Source organism: Nipponia nippon, unplaced genomic scaffold (genome assembly GCF_047370975.1).
Source record: "Nipponia nippon isolate SJK-2023a ecotype South Korea unplaced genomic scaffold, ASM4737097v1 scaffold_7, whole genome shotgun sequence".
NCBI classification, from domain to species: Eukaryota; Metazoa; Chordata; class Aves; order Pelecaniformes; family Threskiornithidae; genus Nipponia; species Nipponia nippon.
This window is the reverse complement of record NW_028262391.1, coordinates 41,338,560-41,360,005: the sequence shown is the minus strand read 5'-3', so window position 1 is coordinate 41,360,005 and position 21,446 is coordinate 41,338,560. Positions and strand designations below refer to the sequence as shown.

The 21,446-nt window shown below is 41.7% G+C and overlaps 1 long non-coding RNA gene across 4 annotated transcripts in view; it reads right to left on the bottom strand.

Moving 5' to 3' along the window:
* The window catches only part of LOC148051031 (uncharacterized), a 54,052-nt gene that overhangs the window by 28,250 nt on the left and 4,356 nt on the right, over positions 1-21,446 (bottom strand). For 2 of the 4 annotated variants that reach the window (XR_015700593.1, XR_015700591.1), the window contains exons 2-3: positions 7,293-7,373; positions 1,319-1,486 (exon numbers count right to left, since the gene is read on the bottom strand). This is a non-coding gene — a long non-coding RNA (uncharacterized LOC148051031). The remainder of the gene's footprint in view (positions 1-1,318; positions 1,487-7,292; positions 7,374-21,446) is intronic. The other 2 variants (XR_015700592.1, XR_015700590.1) reach the window with 1 other exon arrangement.

Genomic DNA, 21,446 nt, shown 5'->3' with positions numbered 1-21,446 from the left:
GCTTTTACTACTTGGGAGCTTTGACTATTAAAGAATTGATAAATTGCCATTGAAATACAAGCAGCTCTGCAATATGATAGATCAAAGTTCATTTTTTTCCCTAATGCAGAGTTAAGATGAGCAGGCTTACTTTTTGCCCGTCTTCTTTGCAGATCAAAAACATTCCTTTCTTTTTATTTGAGTGATCAATTTACTAGAAGAGCCCAATGTATATGTTGCGACTGTAGTAAAATTCTTATTCACAAGCCTTTAAGTACTAATACAGCATGTTGGCATTATGCAAACCTCAGTACATCTCAGCACTGCTGTCCAAAGTATATAGTGTGTCTCCTCCACATAATACAGACATAAAGGTAATTAATTATATTTCATAAAGTGGTATTTCTTAAAATATTTTGACAACATTATTAAAAAATTATTAAAAAGCTCTTCTAAGTAGTGCTTCTACACCAAGTTAGCAGAAAGACTTCAGCATGTTGTGTTTTAGTGGACTGTATTCCATAGAAAGGACTCAAATGACTGAAATGTAAACCTTGGAAAGACACTTTAAACTCATAGCTTTTTAGAAATATATTAATTGCATGTCAATGTAGTTATAAGAGTTTTTCTTTTTTTGTATAGGCTTTCTGTGTATTAAATACCTATTATTATTTTATAAGCCTGTCTAAATCCACTCTGTGATAATTTGTATTTTCTAAAGACCTTTTAAATTAAGTAACACTAAAATATGTAATGAACATACAACATGAAACATTTTTAAGGGCAGAAAATATAATCATATCCTTCAGAAAATACTTGTAAAATGTGTGATTTCCAACCCACTAACTGACAAGTAAGTTGTGTAAAAGCTACAGTTGATAACAAGGTCTTGTACATCCGGATCACTGGGTAAATACTGTCTGCCAGTATAGCTGCAGAAGACAGACATTTCCATTTTTAAGGTTACTTTTGTAACGAAAATCCTTATGTGGGTGTCCACAACTTGGCTGCTGATCTTAGGTCAGACAGAGTGTGCACACACTGTCATAGCACCATTTGTTCAAAGAGGAGGAAGACCCTGCATGTGGCCCTATGAAGGTTCAAACCTGCAAAATGCTGTGCAACCTGAGCCAGCAAAATGCTTAAGCACATACTTAGTTTTAAACTTAAGGGACAATATATAAGTTAGATATATACTTTGCTAAAAGATGCAGGATCAAATACATATATTCCTGAAGGAGGTATATAATGTGTGAAAATAAATTGTATGGGAAAACATGTATGGATAGCTAGATAGGTAATTAAGGAAGCCTTCGATTTCAGTTCAAGGGATACTTACATTTACATTATTTTGTTTCACATTAATCCTTCAGTAGTCTACCACAGTTTGTACCTGGCCATGCAATTTTCATCTATGTAGTGTCTTTCTTTGAAACGTAAAGATTTACAATCTCTGAGACTGGTTTGGCTCATCTTGACGTTGATGACAGAAATCCCAATTGAGCTCCTGAAGGGCATGATTGGACAAGTTAACATTTATTTCAGCCTTGCAGAAGGACATATTACTTATTTTATATATAAAGTATGCCAAAATACGATTAAGAGACTTTATGAACATTGCACAGTAAGTCAGTGGCACGTAGTCATAGAACTAAGGATTCCTTCCTGACTCTCACTTCCTTGCTTTATACTGTACTTTTGATAATGTGTTTGCATTCCCATAGCAATATTATTCTGGCACATGATAATGCAATAGTTTTGAAATATGTTTTTCATGTGATGTGTGAAAACATAAAATCTATAGATGTGCAGTATACATGGATAGAAGAATTCATATTACAATACGTAGCTACAAGCATAATAAATGGAAATTGATGAAAAGGGAATCTTTCTACTGCTGGGATTTTAAAGAATTAGACAAATGTGCATAGTTCAAATAAGGCAGAATAGTCTGCTTCTTGTCATAGAAAGAGCGATGAACATGTATCAGAAGAGAAAATCGGCTGCCGCTTGGTAAGTACCCTATGATTTTTCTTGACTGCTGCCATTTGGGCCCTACCAAGTCCAGTATTTACTGTGCAGATCAGGGATGCCAGCTCCTTTTTTGTTGTTCTGTCTTTTGAAAGGACAGTCTTCTTAGGAAAACTAAAACTATAGCAATGCAATACCATCTCTTCAGAAATATTTTTATTAATTCATTTGTCTTGGAAGCGGGAGCTAAATCAACATAATTGTGAAGTTAGTTCTTGGTCCTTCATCTTGAAGGCAGAAAAGAATCCCAGAAAAGTGACATTGAATACTATTTTCTCTTATTTTTATAGGTAGTCTTTGCATAGTACAATATTAGGTGAAGCAAGTCTTTGTAATTTATATATTTATGCTAGGTGGTTTTAATTCTTATTATTGTGGTAATTGTTTTAGTAGTAGTAGCAGTAGTAATAGCAGTAAGTAGTGGTATTATTGGAAGCCCCTCTGTAAGGCTCTGTACAAAGAAATCATTAAAAGACAGCATTTTGAAGATGATGCTCTATCTAACTGGAATCAGCAGGACATAGGAACTACGTCCTGTACGATGACTAACAAAAGAAAGGGTAGTTTACATTCTTTGATACATTTCTGCTCGATTAACCCCCAGTGGGATTTTACCCCTCCAGTCACATTTTTTTGTTCCTCTAATCTTCTTTTGTATTTGCTCACTGACCCCAAGCATGTATTTGACTTGTGACCCTATTTCTGTTAATAAAATACAGGCCATCTGACCAGCATTCACACCAATGAACTACAAGGTGATGATTACCTCATTGTAAATGCTAGGAGTTAGCAACACGCAGCGGTGCAAGGCTGGTGGTTGGGTGGGCTGAAGATAACCAACGAAGGCAGCATGAGCAATTCTGAACTGTGGTTTCAAAGCCAAACTAAAGATAATAAACTCCTTCAAAATATGTAATACTATCCATAGAAGAACTGTATATCTCCTTATGTATTGTTCAGCTATTAATTAGTTGATAATGTTTAGGGGATTATGGCATGACAAAAAACAATTATAGCTATAATGTGGATATTTTCAGTATCTGTATGGGTGGTGGCTTATAAAATCAAAATTACCCTATTTACATTTTGGGTTATCAATTATAATTATATGCCTCATGAAAAAATACATCAGCAGTCAGTGATAATAATTTCAGTATAGAGTTTTGAGGCTAAATCAACACTGGAAAGCATAGGTGAGCTCTTTCTAAGCGAAGTATTATTTGTTTTTAAAGCACTAACAGAAAAGTAGATTTTTTTTTTTTTAAGAAAATGCATAGTAATGAACTTATTAATGCTTTCACCAAATCCTTAAGCCATGAATCTTATGAAAAGCACTGTTAATTGTGTGTTACATGAAAAAATCATGCTAAAGCCATTTATCAGATATGTAATCTGTGGCTCTGTTTTGTGACAGGAAGCCATTATTTCCACTGAAAAAACAAATCCGTTAAATTTGAACTATTAGATTACAGCAGGGTTAAGGCTGGCTCTGTGCTGTAGAGTCACATCAGGGTCACAGCCCAGTTCTAGAGATGTACTGCAAGAGCTTCATATCTGATTAAGACAAAAAACTGATAAAAATGTAATGCAGACTAACAATATGGAATTATCTGATGCAGTTTGGGGGATAGGGGCAGGGGGTATAACATCATTCAGTTTATTTGCATATGTTTGTTCTTTCTGCTGAAATCAATCTCTTTGAAGGAAGCAAGAAAACTTTAGAAAAAGAAAATATTATTAATGCTGGTAAGAGAACACAGAAGAAAATCTTTAGTAAACATTTCTTTTCCAGTGTTGATTATCATTCTGTCTAATGTTTATTTTCATAATTTTCTTTGATCCAAACACAAATAACAATAAAGTTATCTCCATTTCTTTGAACTAACAAAAGTACACTGTGGCCAAATTTGGAGCAAATTTTTAAGTGGCTTTTTTGTTTTTCTCCCAAGCCACATAACAGATTTACAGAGTAGATATTTGCATAACTCACACCCTCTCCTATATAGGAATGTTTCTATGGCAAACAGTAATTTACCTGCTGTGGGCCTCTTTCTGACTTTATTGAAAAGGCTGAGGGCTGTAAGCATCTGGGCACGCACTCAATAGCAGTCAAGGGAGCACCGGTGGTTCAGGGCTTTGGATCAGGGCTCACCCCGTTGTTATGAAAATTGTTACAGTTTACAGGGATTGCCTGTGGCTCTGCTGGGCTGGCTGGTGGGCTGTAAACCCAGAGCGTAGTCAGTCCGCCCTCACCGCATTTCCTACCCAAACCTACATCACAGACGGCAGGCAGAGAGGCAGGGCAGGGATGGCAGAGGACCAGGTCCAGGCCTATCAGGATTTCTGCATAAGGGGAGCTGAAAAGGCATGGTAACTGCTTCTCACTTCTGGACCAGAACCAAGCAGCCAGAGCACAGGTTGTATCTTCACAATCTTCTTCCATCAGAAATTTGACAGACAAGTATGTACTATAGACTTAGAAACAACCACATTCCTAATAGAAATATTATACAATTGTAAAATATGTACTACAGTATATACCATAGTGCTTGAAACTAGGTCCACATTGCTGGAGGTTTAGTCTGTTTATATTTAAAAACTCTACCAATGGTAATCACAGATTTGCTTAGGAGACCAAAACCACAAGATCATCTCAGGTAAAGCTATTGACCATGTCTCAGAAAGCTGTCCTCTTATGTGCCTGGCAGCACCTGCTGGGGTGATGGTCAAGAGTCCGCATCTGTGATGGAAAGCATGTATGTCAACCTCAGATTACAGCTAGCATGTATTCTGGCTGTTCTGTTCAGCCCTCTTGCATGCGAATATTGTCTCTGAAATTGGTGAAAGTTATTAATAAAGACCACAACGTCCAACCTCAGTCAGTCAGCTACAGAAGAGCCATATGCTGGATAAACTCTCTGCTTTTTTAAGTTTTTTGAGGATATGATACAGAAACATGAGAGATTCTCAGGTTCTCTAAAACTTACTATATTTTTGCTCTCCCATTACATTCCTGTGTTTGTCCCACTGCTTAGCCTAGCTGAACAAGGGCATCCGGTCTAATGATTGATTGCCTCTGTGAGCAGGTCCAAGTTTCATTCTTAAATCAGCCAGCATGTGGTTGATGACAGGGACAAAGCCAACCCTCATCACTCCCTACGCAAATCATCTTCCCCTTTACTGTACACTTCGCCCAAATTATGATTTCACCATTGAAATAAATGTCAAAATTTCCACCAGCTTCAGATGGATTGGGATTTGGCCATTGGCTTCTAAGTGCAGATGGCTTGTTAAAGGGCCTATTTTTAAATCAGGAGGTGTGTAAGAGCTTCAAGAGATTATAAAAATAGAAATTAATACCAATAGCGCGAGGTCAGGTATTGCTAAAAAGCATCATTAAAAAATGGATGTGTTTCAGGATAAATCAGAACTAATCCCAGTGACTGCAGGTGACTCACACTTGAGCAAGAATGAAAATTTGGGTTCTGAACTGTCTAGAACAGTTTTGGCTGAACCTTTATACTTTTTTTTTTTAATACACATTAAAATGCCAAATAGAAAACAGTTGTTAACTTCTGCAGTTTGTTCCAGTCAAAATAGAGTACTTCTGGTCCTAGAGGAGGGAGTCCTCAAATGGTAACTAAAGGCTCCTGCGTAAATGTGCGAGAGCCCTTCCCTTTACCAGAAGATCATCACAACTACAAACACAACCAAAAAGCGCTGCTTATTCAGTTTCTTTTTTTCTTTTTAACATTATGAAAACAGGAATACCAGAACCGACACTGTAATTATTGTGCGGTTCACTTTCATATAAATGTACTTAGGAATATGGGACAGGAAAAAACCACATGCCTCCAGGCTCCATTTCCTAAATTGCTGGCAACCATAACAGAGGTACAAAGCCCAGAATGAGCCCACAGTAACATCCACTATAGATGCCCCAAGGAACAAAGCTAGAAAAGTGAGAGCGCTACAGAATACCCATTTCTTGATAGAAGAGAGTGAATCAGTGCACTTCCGAAACTTACGAGCTTTACATTCTTACATAATTTTAAGTAAAAATACATAGAAGTGTTTGCGTGCTAGAAAAAGCTCTCCCTATTTCTTGTTACTGAAAGAAACGGGACTTTGGCATGTAGAAGCACAGTCCCTTGTATTCCCTAGTCCCTGAGACTGCATGGCTTGCTGGATAATTCAGAGCCAAGCACAAAATTGTGCTCAGTGTTCTTCCCTCCTCCCTATGTGAATAAATGTTTCCACTCTGCATTTCTGCAAAGATGAGCAGAAAGCCTTATAGAAAGGTGTAGTAACATCTGCCTGAGTCCGCAGAAGCCTGAAACAGCAGCAATGAGAGGTATAGTGCTTGAAAACTAAAGATGATAGCCCATGTCATGCTGCAAACTCAGCATGTGTTACAGCTCAAAATAAATGGGAAGCCATGTAAAAATAAATAGTATATAGTTTACTGTGGTGATGGCTCCATTTTTTCTATTTTTGTGGGGGTTTTAATATTCAGTTAAATAATATTCAGTTTAATATTAAAGTATTTTTATATTCAATTAAAATAAAATATTTGTAGTTATTGTGATAACATGCTTTGCCACTGATGGTCCAGGCTTTAGTGAGTGTAAAGCTTTTGTGGTGCCTGGCAAAGGATGTGGCTGATGTCCTAGCCTAGCTACCTTGTTGTAGAGTATGTCCGTCTTGAAAATTCCTCTTCAAAATGGCTCTCTAGCAGGATCATTAGGATCACTGTGCTCTTCACAGCTACGGATTGAAACACGAGTTGTGCCTCAAAAATCTCATGTTATATAGTCCCACGGTAATTCTTCTTCCTTTATCTCCAGTAATTTTCCTATGCTGGTTCTGGTCTGTTCCCTTCTGCTCAGCAGGGGGTGTTTTTGTTCTTTTTCTTTGTTGCTATTAATTTTCTCATAACTACTGTCTTCTATATTCACATAGCATCCACTATCAAGCTACTAAAACAGTGTTCAAGTATATTAAATCCCCCATTTTAAAACAATAACAAAAGATTTCTACTAAATAAATACATAAAGCTTCTCTCAGATCATGCAATAAGGAAGCCGAACACAGAGCTAAAGTTCGCAGAACTTGGGAGGACAAAGGAGCAGTTTACTAAAGAGCCTTTTCCCAACACTCAGAGCTCTGATAGTCCTTAGAGGAAATAATAAATCTTTCTCTTTGTCACTCTTCCCTAGGTTTCTTTTGTTGTTTAGGATTGCAAAAAAAAAAAAAAAAAAAAGAGTGTAGGTACTACTTACAAGGCAGCTTCCTTGATGTTTCTGGTAGTCCAACCAAAGGACAAGATTGTGTGTATAGGAAGGGGAGGTGAACAATTCATCCTGTAAAGGAATTAAAAGTGGAAATCCTTTGTAAGAAGAAGAGTGGTTGAGATTATAGCTGCATGCTTTCACTAATGACTTTGCAAACATTTAGTCAGAGATAACCTAGAAATCCGGTTGCACTTTATTTAATATTCAGATAAGGACCATTCACCTGCTGTTTAGCTACAACATCTACAATCATTCTTTGAATACTGATAATTATATGAAGCAGACTCCCCTAGAGGCTGGTAGTCTAGTCTGGATTCACCTGGAATACAAAGATGAATAATATTGCATATTACATGCACCCAAGTAGTTGCAATTTATAGAAATGTCCATTTATGCTCCTGAAAAAAAGATGTGTATTTCCCTAGGGGTATAGTATACGGTGATAAAAACCTGTGTGGGGGACTTTTTGGATTGTAATGCCTAGTGTGCCTGTTGTTGATTAATTAATAAACAAATAAATCGTTATATTTAGCCAGATATCTCACTACAAGACCATAAAAGCAAAAATGTTAAAAAATAATTTTGTGTGCCTCGCCATAAGGAAGGGTTACTTAGAGACACAAGAAATGAGTACTAGAAGTGGCATCCAAATGGCTCAGCGTAGATATGTGTATACATTTTTAAAAGATGAGTAGCATTATGAATATGCTCTCTTTGCCTCCTCCTTTCCTCCTCTTTCTCCCATCAGGTGCCTTGTCCTTGTTCTCCCCTCTCATTTGCTGATGGCTGATAACACCTTATCTCCACCAGGGAAGCAACCGGGAAGTTTGCTCCTTCCTCACAAGACTGAGGGTATAATTAGAACAACGCACCTGCTCAGTCCTCCGGTGACTCGGTGAGTCTACATCCATGTCAAAATCCATGCTGTGAGGGTAATTTGATCATCTCACTTACTTTTTTCATATACTTTATATGAATAAACCACCAGAACAAGCCTCTGTTGAGTTAGTGCAGTTTAATCTCACAAATTTGTGTCAACTCTTTGTTGCCAGAAGAATTTTATCATTTGATCTCATGGTTACACTTTAGTAGACCTTAGTACATATTTTATTTCACTCTCCAGAATATAAAATTCCATTTTGTGTCAAAATCATCTTTTTATTATTATCTATTTATATTTCAGTGATACAGGCTTCAACTGAGATCAGGGTCTTGTTGTACGAGACAATACAGAAACATGCAATAAAAGAATTCTAGTCCCAGGAGCCTTGTAAGCTAAATAAAGGCTGGGAGAAAGGAAATATTACTCCCATTTTACAGGTGGGAAACCAAAACTCTGACAATCTTTCCATATAATGCAGTGCAGTGTCATACAGTGATACTGAAGAGAGGGTTCTGAAAAAGCGACAAAGTCCAGAATCTATGCAAAATAAAAGTGGATTTGAACCCTATTCTACTGGCAAGCGTCCATGTAATTTCAAATAAGTTATAGATGTACACTGGTATCATCTGCACACTGAGCATCCCAAGGCTCCTTTGGCCTTCTCCATGCTTGTTTGTCTCCCAGACCCCCCTTCAAAGGCAGAAGACACCATTTTTTGCAGACCCCCCTTCAAAGGCAGAAGACACCATTTTTTGATGCTGTTGTCTTAGGCTCATAAGAGTTAGTCTACCACTGCTTCCTCTAGCACTTAACAAAAATTTACCTCTAGCCCTGTGATGCCACAGCGGTGTCAAATCTCTCTGACTGCAGCAGCTTCCAGGCTCAGCAGAGATACATCAAGGGTCTGTTAGGTTCTCCTTCCCAACATCCGAAGGGTAATGTAATCTTTTTGTCCTTGAACAGAGCCTGGAATCTCCTGCATTAGAATACTTTTCCTCATTTAATCTGTTCCTCCTAGAAGACCCTGTAAAATCCTGGGGAAGCAGTAGCCAGCAGACAGTATTCACTCAAGACCAAGCAGCAGAGAAGCACTTCGGTATTCCCTGAAGACATAGCAGAAACAAGTGGAAATGGTAAGTTCGCTGTCTTCCTTTCAAAGATGACTAAAGATAGGAGGGGAGACTGCCAGGAATGAGGGTGTGGGCAGCAGTTTGCACAGAGGTGCTTGTGTCCCCCTCAAATCTGCGGGGCTACTGCAGACATTTGCAAACCAGCCTGCTGAATTTGGTTCGCAGAACTCCGTCAGCTAAACTCTTCACCGTTCTAACTGCACCACTATAACATTGCCTTTTGACTAAAAACCACTTCAGACTAATTGTCAAGGATCAGATAACAGGAAAATATTTCTATTTGACAGTCTACTATTTTTCAATTGTTCCTCTGTTACATATCTAAGTAAACATTTGTTCCACTTATCATTTCTGAGCAAAAGACATGAATCATTTGACTAGTAAAACCACAACGACAGCTGTTGCTTATTAGAAACAGTCATCTTGTTCAAGGGCCTGCTATGGAGGAGTTCTTCAGGAAACTGTTTCTGCTTTTAGAGCTTTACAGTGCAATGAAAGCAAAGTTGCAGAAATTAGGGCATTTTTATTTCACTTATGTGATTGGTAAAACACACAGGCGCACGCACACACACAGAGCAATCATTACAGCTGAGCTAGAAGCCCCCAAGAAACAGGAAAATACTCATTTAAGAATACTGCTAATGCTATAATACTTATGTTTTTTGACTTTGTGACTATTATACAGTTCTCTACAATACAGGTCAAACAAAACTGAATTTAAGGGTCCCTTTGTAAATATGTTATAGTATTTGGGATTTTGGTGTTGGATACAATATTTATACCAGTTCTTATGCATGTACCAGAAACATTTTTCACCATTCATGATTTCTCCAGGTCTCAGGAACAAATTAATTCTGTATTCATAAAATCCCTAGAAGCCAGTCATCAGTGGTCACTGCTACATTACTTTCAGATAAAGCTGCTCCAGCCAGTGGTAAAAGAGAAAAAAAAAAAATCCACTTTAAAAGTCTGATCAGGATAGGAAAACCGGGGAGGGCAACTCTACTTAATTGCAATAAAATACTTTTTAAATTAGTGGAAACAAAATAGGGAACAAAAACTGGACCACAAGGAATTCAAGAACAAATAAGTGAAACTGAGTCAGGTTAGACATATTTTTCCCTTTCTAGCGTGCTGCTTCAAAGGCATTATAGAGCATAAAGGTCAAAATCGGATTGTTTCTGTGACCTGTATGAAACAAAATTGTATTAAACAGAGGCCTAACAGTTAGGCATTTTATTAGACAAAATCGCTGGAATGGTATACCCTGTATGATGCCCTTATTGTCAGCTTTGAAGGGAGAAGCCAAAGACTAAATGAGCATAGAGACTGCACTGATCCCAGCAGAGCAGAGGGGAGGAACATTGGCAGGGCAGTGTAGAGATGCTACCAAGTAGTCTGCTCTGCAGTCAAATAGGAGCACTTGTGGCTTTGGGGCTGTTGCTTAAACACCTTTCAAAAACACAAAATTAATTTGCACACATTAAAGAAGAAAGTATAAAAACAAAATATAAAAATGGATTGTTGTGTTATGGCAAAAGAAAAGGAAAGCAGAACAGAAAAACAGTGGAGAGAAGTGTGTCATTGCAGAGGCAAAGCTGAGGTTTATTATAGGTTAGAAATCTGCAAAACTGTCACCAATTCAATAATAGTATTCAGCGAGGTTTCTAAAGATCATATCCTGCCCTTCATTCACCCTCACAACACTCACTGATGGGAGTCAGCACTTTGCTGCAGCTGGATATTTGTAAGTCATTTGTTCTGTGTAACATGCCTGTTCTTACTAATCTTAGTCAAGTAAGTAGTCCATCCTCATGTGTCATCCCACGGAAGTCAAATGTGCTATTAGCATAAGTGATGATTACTTATCTGTGTGAGGTCTTGTGAGGTTGGGTCTTTCAGCATCAGTATACTTGACATGGCAGTCTTTCTATTATAATTTAATAAAATGGGGCCCAATTCAGTTCAGAGGTGCCTTGAGGAATAAACTGGACTTAAATGGTGCTTAGGTCTTTGACTGGACCTCTGCAAGCCCTGAATTGCATTGAGTGAATACTAATTACTCAGAGAGGGGTTATTAAATTATAGACTCGGTTCTTCACTGTTGCTTGGAGCACAGTACCTTTGCAAGTGCTCGAGCAAGGTAATGTAAATCTGAACACACTCAGAAGAAAGTTCTGGTAAGACTGCTTTCCTTGGGAAAAACAGAGACTGCAGACATGTCATTAATACGTAGTTCAGAGAATTTGTGCGTGTTGATGGGCAAATTTCACTCTAGAAGAATGCTATGCACTAAAAATGGACAGTATAAAGCAGCGGAGAAAACTGCATCTCACAGCTGCACTGAAATGGAAATCTCTCTGCCAGTCAGGTGGATGGGAAAGGCCTAATCCAGAAGCCTGTGCAGTCAGTGGAAATCTTTCCATTTTGATGAGCTCTGAATTAGGCCCTTACTGAGCAAGCACGCTTAGGTGCATCTTAGTCTAGGATGATTGTGTACAGTAACGCACTTAGTATAACATCTGTAAAACAAATCAGTTACCCGTAATCAACTACTTGGTGCAAAAAGGAATCAATCCGTTCATTTTCTATGCCACGTACCTCTCCTGAGGAAAAACTCCTAATTGCTGCATGGATAAATCAGCAAAAGACATCACTCATGCTAGGCACATGATGTTAAAGGGTTACATGTATTTCTAACAGCTGATATTCTCCCTCTTTTTAAAATGTTCACATCTTTTTGTTCTTTACCTGATTTCTGAGCAGCTACTAGCCTCGGAATGGCTCCTGTATTCTCTCTGAACCTTCATGCTAAGATCCTACAGCTCTCATAGCGTTTACATCTTTTGTGAATACTGCAGCAATTCCTTGTGACCTTTGTGGCCATCTCCTTAATTCATAGTTCTCCTGATTCCCAAAGTGTAATGGACGTAGGAAAATTTTGGGTCATAATTTCCTAACCAACTAGCTCTTTGCTCTGCTCTTTGTCACATGTGATTTGCTGTAGTTACAGAATGCATGAGTAGTCTTCTACGTGACCCAAACAGGTTTTTTTAAAAAAAAAAAGATATTGGAAAAAGTCTTAATCAGTGGTACGAAAAATATTGCCCAGCTGTTAGATTCAGAGGGTTTGGCGCACTAGATCACAAGCAGTGGACCCATTATAACACTTGATCCCTATCTTTGCTTGCTGTACCTGTTAAAACGATCTGCTGTTTGTATACCTACTGCACTTCTAGCTTTCCAAGCAGGTGTTTGTGAAGAATTGCATTTATTAATCAGTACATAAATCATTTACTAAATTATGTATATTAAAGGCATATATGCAGGTCAGTCCTGTAAAACCACACCTATGAAGTGCATTTTACACAATGCATCACTTAGACTTTTGGTGAAAGACTAAAATCTGCATATTAAATGGCAAACAGGTCCTCACTAAATTAACAACAAAGAACCATCATTGTGAATATTAATGAAACAGTGCTATAAAAACTTTTTTTTTTATAGTTGTCTGGACAGAGTAAGTTTTTCTCCTGTTAGATTTCAAATCAAGTTCAGACATTTTCAGAGTTTAGATGCCTTTGCTGTCTAACGCCCTCATACAGCCCAAGAACATGCCCGACTTCAGCCAGCTGTAATCCATATGAAGTCAATAGGACTTTCTCATACAAAAATGAAAAACCTTTGGAAAAAGCTTGCTTGATCAGTTTTTAAAAGATTTCAAGATCTTTATATGTCCACCATTATGTTGAAAATAAGCATTTTTTATTTGCTAGCCATCCAAGGCCTTGATTTTTCTTCATTTTCCCATTAGCCTGGCAGTTTAGCCCATAGAACCCTTTTATTCCTCCCACTGGAGTAGCACAGAGAAATTCATTTGATTCCAGTGGATAGTAGTTGATTTCATTATCATATTATAGAAAATAAAGATTACGATTCCAAATTATTTTGCCTGCAGTCCACACACTAACCATGTAAATGGCAATATGTGGAAAAGTTGACTACATCATAAAAAATTAACTTCCTGCAAGGATTTTCTTGAATTGGTTTCAAAAGAACCTGCTGTTTGGCATCTTTCCTGTACTGAATTTCTGGAGAGTAACTGCATTATGTGCATGTATAACATGCAAAAGGAAACATTCACTGAACTCTTTCTTTCTGCTACCAAATGTAACTGTAGCACATTGTTTGTGTTTAAAAGAGTTGCCTGAAAGCAAAACTCTATACGCTTGTAAGGTTATAGATGTGTGCATTGTAAGATAACCACTCACGGAAGGTGAAATACTATTCTCTTTCCCTTGCTGTTGAGTGACAAAGGTTGCATCTAATGATAATTTGAATATTCTGCCAACAGTTGGTGATATTCTGCCCCTGCCAAAATAAATAAATAAAGAAATGCTTCCATCTCCCAGAGCAAATGCCCTGTAAGTCTATAGAAAACAAATTAGGAACGCGTTATTCTCAATGAAAAAAGTCTCCACGAGAGCTATAATTTTATTTTTTTTACTGCACAGAATAACATAAATCAAAAGAAGCAATAGTCTACCTTGTGTTTTGACTACTTTGACCCTCTTCAACCCCTGCCAATTTTTATCTCATTTTTGTTTAACTTTGTACATCAGAGTTTAATTTTAAACCTGGTCCTGAAGACAGTGATGTATAGGGTACATCAAGTATAGCTTAAATTACCCTCTCCCCAGTGATTTGAAGTTGAGGGGAGGGTCTTACTCCACAGCAGGGTGGGAAAGAGAAATGGTCAGATGTTGCCCTTTGAACCTGACCACCCTCAGCTACAGAAACATTTATGCCAGAACATCATTTATTGATTTTATTATATTTTAGGATCTCTTAAAACTGTTGGTGAAGTTTGCTGTGTATTAATTTTTGACACATGCATATAAAACCAGAAATATGGGTTGAGCAGAAACTATAAATATAGACAACACCGCCCGATAAACTTACATCCTTTCACTTACAGGTTTCTATTTCAGCTGATCATTCTGAGCAGCCTGTCTTTGAAAATAAATGTTACCCCTCTGATAAGCTAACCAATTTGAAGATTAAAGCTGCATTTGAGGATTAAAGTTTTTCTTATTTGATTATTGTTGTGTCTTGTAGCAGTAGAAGATAAATATTAATAAAATGTTAAAGTCCAATTCTGCTCACTTTACTCATGTGAGTGTTTTATACCATAAGACTGAACAAATTATGCAGGATTTGGCCCTTAAACTCAGCATTGACTGCTCTGTTTTCTCAGTCCACTAAGAATAAGTCTCCCATGAAATGTTACATGTACCCGGCAAACTCATGAACCCACTGCTGCCACAGAAAACTCACACTGATGGGTAGCTCTGAAAACTCGCCATCCAATTATGTACCACAGAGCTATGTATGTGTTTTTATTGAGGAGAATAAAAACCACAAGAAGCGCTCTACAACAGACCACAAAATGGGTTTGGCACCTGTGTCTCCTCGGAGCCGAAGTTTCGGAGTTGCGTTATCACGTGGCCTGCTGACCCCGGGAGAGCAAGGCTGACCTTGTCTTACACACAGAAGTCTATTGCTATGACTCCCCTGAGAGCACAAACCAGCTGCAAACTGCTGCAATGATTAACCCTTATGTGTTGTAGATGTAACATCAAGTCATGGTAATAAAGCTTTCACTGCATAACAGATCTCTTGCTTTGTAAATTGTTGCTCTTATCAGCTGCACTCTAGGATGTTATCCCTTTTCTGTGAAGCATGACTGCTGTGTTGTTCACTGGAAAGGCTACCAGATCTATAAAGTCTGTGATATTTATTCAATTGCTTTGGAGAATAATACAGAGAATACGCTTTGTTTAAACTAAAAATGCAGTGTGTGAAAACAAAAAAACCCCATGAAATACTCATACATATGAAACAATATATTAATTAAAATCCAGAATGCCTGTAGCAGATTTGAATCCAGGAACACCAGATTTGCTGTAACAGACAACTGCGTTGTTCCATTGAGTCCAGGCTCCTGTTTGTGGAAGTCATTTATACCTAAGGTTTTTTTTAAATGCAAACTCTTTGAGCCTGTGACATATCTGGACAATTACAGAGTTTTGCTGTTTGGCTGGAAACAGAATGCTTGCAGCAGTCAGCACTCACCTCCCCAGAACATAAGCAATATAAGTCTTATTTTGTCATGCGCTTCCAATATCAGACCTAATTCTATGCTTTCCTATTTGCATAGAAGCCAATGGGAGTTTCGAGTGTGTTTCAGCCTATAATCCAAACTACAGGCTTGTGAAGAGGGCCCTGGCTTCCTCAGAAACGTGATGCCTTTTATCTCAGCATGTTTCCTACCCTCCAGCCCTTCCCTTGCCAAATCTACAGCCACATCAAGGCTGTGACGGAAAAGGTGACCTTAACATAAGCCATGGTATGATACGATACTATCTGCTTTAGTCTGCAAAGAGCCAGGAACAGTCTCTCTGAGAGATGGAAGCTGCTACGTGTATCACACGGACTGTTGCCGCCCACAGTCGCTGCTTCAGAGGGACTTTCCAACATCCCACCAGCCACGCAGAGCGAAAAGGATTTGGTCAACGTATCCACCCATCAAAGCAGCAACTCTCTGTGTTGTAGGGACACGCCAGTCCTTGCTGTCCCTCGTGTCTCTGCAGCTCAGAGGTTGGGCAGCCCAAGAGCACTGCAGGGCTCTGTCCGCAGTTCCCAGGGACAGTTTATAGTTTTTATACACAACCTTTTCCAAAGGATACAACCAGCTTCCAGGTTCAGGAATTAAGGAAAAAAAAAAATCCCTTTGGTATAAACAGTGAAAAAGTAAATTCAATTTAAGGAAAAAAAAATGGTTTCCCTAAAAAAACTAAGGTGTTTTGAGTTTTGGGAGGGGCATTCAGATATCGTAAAACGTGGTTGTGAAAGGCCTTGCGCAGTTTGGGAGCGTAGTAGACTAACGTCACCTGCTAAGCGCAGGTTGAGAAGAGGTATTTGGGGAGACTTTTTCAGCTCAGGAGTGACAGCTAGGGGGGAGGCTGCAGTGAAGATGGGTTTCCACGCAAAATTCCCTGGTGTTCAGAGGGAGTGGCTTAGTGCCCTTTGATAAGAGGTAAATTAACACCATTCTGGGGTCCATGACTCATCCCTTTCTCCACCTCTTCTAATCACATTACTACGGCTTGCCCTTAATGAAACGGAGGCCGATCTGCAGGAGCCGTGTCAAGCCTTGCCAGGGGCTGAATGAGGGAGTCTTTATTCCTCACCGAGGAAGAAGCTGCTCTGGTCTAATGATGCTTTGCTGCTTGGTGTCTGGATTCATCGGCTTGAGAAACACTGCAGATAGTTTTATTGTGTAAGTTAGGCTAGACAGGGTTGTTCCTCACTCGTTAGCACAGGGAGCGTTTTCCTACAGAGAGTGCAGATGAAAGCAATGAGTTTGTTCACCTCTTTCGCCACCTCCCCCTCTATAGGCATGTAAGTGTTGTTAACACCAACAGCTGTAGTTAAAAAAAACCCAACAAACGAACACTATCAAAAACTCTGCAAGTCCTGCTACAGCAAATAGAGATAGAAAGACAGTGACAAAACAGTTACCAACTCCAAAACTGGCAGAAACAGGGAGAGGCAGGAACTTCACTTACTCCCTTACCAACTCCAGCAGCTCCCGTTTCTCTCTGAGCAGCTGCTGTGGTCTCCCAGGCGGAGACCATCAGACTCTGAAGGGAGCAGAAGTTGCCTGTTCCCTCTTTAGGAGGATGGGGAAGGGTCTCTTGGTGAGGGCACCTTGCGTCCTGCCTGGCTCCTGCAGGCGCGAGCGGCTGGTGAGGAGGAGGAGGAGGAGGCGGCGGCGGCAGTGCGTTCCAGCTGCTGTGGGGCTGCGTCCTTTCCCCGGGGACCTGCGTTCGGAAGCTGGGGAGGGCCTGTGTGCCCTTCCATGTCTCATCACTCCTGTTTCCAAGGTACTCTTGCCCTGATATTTGGTTACTCAAAGGGGAGAAAGAAGCGACAAATTTACTGAAATTATCTCGAGATTATTTTGTTCTCTTGTGGGGTGTCTGTGTGAAGGGGGTATCTTCTCTATTAACTCCCATTAATATCAAACCTCTACTATTAATAGGATTTGCATATGGAAAGGAAGAGGATTGACCTTTAAATTCATTAAATAAAGCAAATTTAAAAAAATAATTCTAGTTAAAAGCATTAGCGTGATGAAAAATACAAGAACAAATACATAGACATCAGTATCTGGGCTTTCGTTAACACTAACGAGCAAATTATTGCAGGGGAAGATTTGCATCATTGGAATACATATTCCATCCTCCATACTGATATATGTGATGCGGGGTTATCTTTGTATGGCTCCTCTTTCAGAATATATTTTCTTCTTATAAAATAGCCTCTTTTTAACTCCCATTGGGGACCTCCTTATAAATGAGGAACTGATCCTCAAGGGACTGGCCTGGCTAGAAAAGTGTGTTATTAAAAAAAAAAAAAAAAGCATATTAGAATACTAAGCAATATAATTAGCTCATTTCTTTGTTTTTTTTAGAAAATCTTAAAAAAATGTATAGCCAAGTTTTAATTAAACATATTCTCTGGATGTTTGAATTGTGTAAGAATTAGAAAATCCTGTTGTATTTTAGAGGGATTAATTGCATGCATTTAAGGTCCTCGCTCTAATCTTCAATATGCAGTCAGGTATCACCACTCAGCTTGCAAAGCAGCTACAGCGTCGTGAGTAAGTGATGTTTGCCCACGGAGCTGGGGCCACAGGCTGCCCCCGGAGGGGCGTTCTCAGCCCTCGGCTTTTATATAGAACAAACAGGTTCTCTATACCAAAACTGGCTAAATACGCAGATTCAAAATATTACTGCTCCTAATAATAAATATTGATTTACACGTGCTGAAAAGCTTCTGTTGCCTTCACAGCAAGTAGTCTAAAATATAATCAGATTAGTAATGTTTTTCCCACCATATTGCTTTCCGAGTCTGATTCTTGAGACACCGATGTCCAATGGTCCCTGCATCTCCGGCATCGCTCTGCTTTTAACCCAGCCGTGTCTCAGCTTTCTGACACAGCCCTTTGTAAAGCACTCCGCGATACTCGGATCAGGCTTGCTGCTGGTTCAAAGTGGTATTAACCAGTATTTTGTGCTATTTTGTTGTGCAGCTCAGCCTATAAATCCAGCTATTTATTCTGTTCCCGTTCTACCTCAGGCCCCCACAAGTGGGAAGAGGTGAAACTGTTCTGGTTGTTCTTCTCAGAGCTCAGCTAATGTCATCTGCTGAGTACAGCTCTAAACATCTGAAGCTGGTGAAATCATATAAAGTGCGAGCATCCTTTGGTCTATAGCTCTTTGCCTTTAAAACAGTTACTTATGGTAACCTTAACAATAGTATATTAAGACAAAAAAAATCCTCATAAAAGAATTTAGTGTTAGGATGGAGCTCTGCCTGATATTAGAACAATTATGGAGCAGATGCCTCCACTCCGAACAAAGTGACCTTTTCATCAAGTTACAAAACATTAAAGGTTAAAGAATGTTTGAAAGGAAGTTAATACTTTTAAAACATTAGAAAAAAATTGCCATTCTTTCAAGACCTGACCAAAATCAGTGGGAAACCGTAAGATGACTGTTTAGGCACATCCAGTCATAATTTAAGCAACTCTTGTTACAGAAGGATATAAGGTATTTTTACATCGCCTGTTTTATTTTAAAATTAGAAGTGCTTTTCCAGAGAAGAAATGAGATTTGATAGGAATAAACACCCAACGAAAGAAATCTGCTCTAGAGCTGGTTAATTGCAGTTTTAAAGTCGCATTTCTTTCTCCCCATTGTGTACGGATGACATGAGAACAAAGAGAGGGAATCAATGATGGTGTCAGATTTTCTTAGTTTCCACGTTTCGCCTGACCTGGATGGTGCAAACTCCAGTCCCTGGCGCGGCAGAAGGGAGCTCCCGCCCCGGCCGCAGCTCCCCGCACCCCGGCGCAGGAACCCGCATCCCCGGCGGCGACCTGCCCGCAACCAGCGGCGCGGCAGGGCACAAGGGCAGGGACGGGGCTGCCGAGGGCAAGGCCAGGCTGAAACCCGGGGTGCGAAAGGCCAGTGCAGCCTCCAAAACTGCCCGGGGATGGGGGCTGTAGCAGCCGGCCGCCTCTGCTTGCTCCCCCCGGGGTCTCTCTGCTGCCCTGCCAGGGCGGCTGCGCCCCAACAGCGGATTTTTTATGATTTTTATGATTTTTTTCTTGGAGAAGGGGTGAGGGTGGAGGATGCTGGGTGCCGGCCGCGTCGCTGCGCGGCCGGGCCGCCTGTGCGGAGCCCCGCGGGGCGGCGCGCGGGTCAAACTCCCGCACCGGCTCTGCGTCATCCGGGCCCTCCGCTCTTCATACATAATAAATTTAATAAAGCCCTTCTAAACAGTAGTTGCTGGGCATGCTGGGGAGCCAGGATTTACGGCCCGGCAGCCCCTCTATGTCTTTTTTAAATGCCCGTTGGCCGCCTGCCACGCCGTGGCCTACCGGCCTGCACAGTCTCATTCCCGGGATCAAAGAGGCGCGGCGGGAGGGCGGGAGGCCCGCACCTCCGCGCTGCGGGGCCGGCCCGGGAGCTGCGGGGCCGCGCCGGGAGCCGGCGGCTCCCCTCGGTCCGGTGCGCGTCCCCTCGGGGGCACCGAGCCCTCGCCGCGCTGCCGGGGGCCGGGGCGGGCCGACCCCAGCGCTGCCCTTCCCTTGGCGGCGGAGCAGTAGGCAGCGGGGCTCGGAGCCTGTCCGCGGCCGGGTAGAGGTGCCTTACTGGCAGATGGATAACTTTTTTTTTAGGAGAAACTTGCATATCTTAGTGCAAGCACTATGTGCAAATCACTTAAAAAAACCCCAACAACAAAAAAACCAAACCTCTGGGAAATAAGTTTCTGTGAAAAGAAAGAAGGATTTTGCTCCGGGTTAGGCTTTATCAACTTCCCACTTCATCTGTTTTTTCCTGTTTTTTTCAAAAAAAGTCTATCTGTGCACAACAAAATCTTTATTGCGTTGAATCACGGGCGGTCAGCAAAGGAACAGCTGCGTTAGGTGTGCGATGAAAACTTTCCGGTGATGCGAGAAGTAAGAGGGGAATCCCTTCCCCTTCTCCTAGATCCTCCAAGCGCCTCGCAAACTGACCAGCTCCGAGGATCGCTGCCAGTCTCCACAAAGGCGTTCCCAAAGCCTGCAGCTAGTCAAACTTTGTATAGGTAAAATTAGCTAACCCCTTTCTGCTAACACAATGGCTTTTGTTGTCACATATGGTGGAGTTCCAGGATCTGTAACTATTTTTCATAAAAGATTTTCCTACTGCCCAAGTGAATACATTACGCTACAGTAGCTCTGAATGGTATCGCTTATTTCCTTCAAAGCAGCGGCCGATTGTTTCTTCAGAGACCCTAAGTCCTTTCGGGGGGGGGGGGGGGGGGGGGGAAGCGATAATGCGGCGGGTCTGAATCGCGACGATAGATCTCATTTTAGCACGCACCATCTCCGAAACGTGCCGCCCGTGGGAGAGCGGCAAGTGCGGCGGGAGCGGGGCGGGGGAGGCTCGGGGCGGGCTCTGGCCGGGCCGAGCGGGGCTCCGCCGCCCCCGGGCTCTGCCCGCAGGAAGCGGGGCCGGGGCGAGCGGGGGCCCGGGTCGCTCGGGGGCCGCAGCCCTTCCCCGGCCGGGAGGCACGGCAAAACGCGACGGAGCCTCTGCCCCCGCCGCGGGGAGGCGGCCGGGCCCGGCTCTCCCGGGGGAGAGCAGCAGCAGCAGCAGCAGGATCCCGGCGGAGCCGGCCAGCCGCGCTCGCCGCCCAAGTTTAATTCGCGAAGTTGTCGGCAGCCGGCGGCGGGCGCAGGCCGCTCTCCAGCCGCCGCGGGGCCGGGGGCTTCGCCGCCGCGGGGGCCCGGCGGGCGAGGAGCCGCCGCCGCCCCGGCCGGGGACCGCCGCTGCCGCCCGGCGCCGCGGGGAGGGAGGGAGGGAGGGACGGAGCGGCCGCCGCCGGCACCTCCCGGCGCGGCCAGCTGCGCGGGGGGCCGCGGGGGGCCGCGGGTCCGGTGCGGGTCGGGCCGCGCTGCACTGCCCCGCTCCGCCCGGCGGCTGCAGCGGCGAGGAGCGCCCGCACGGG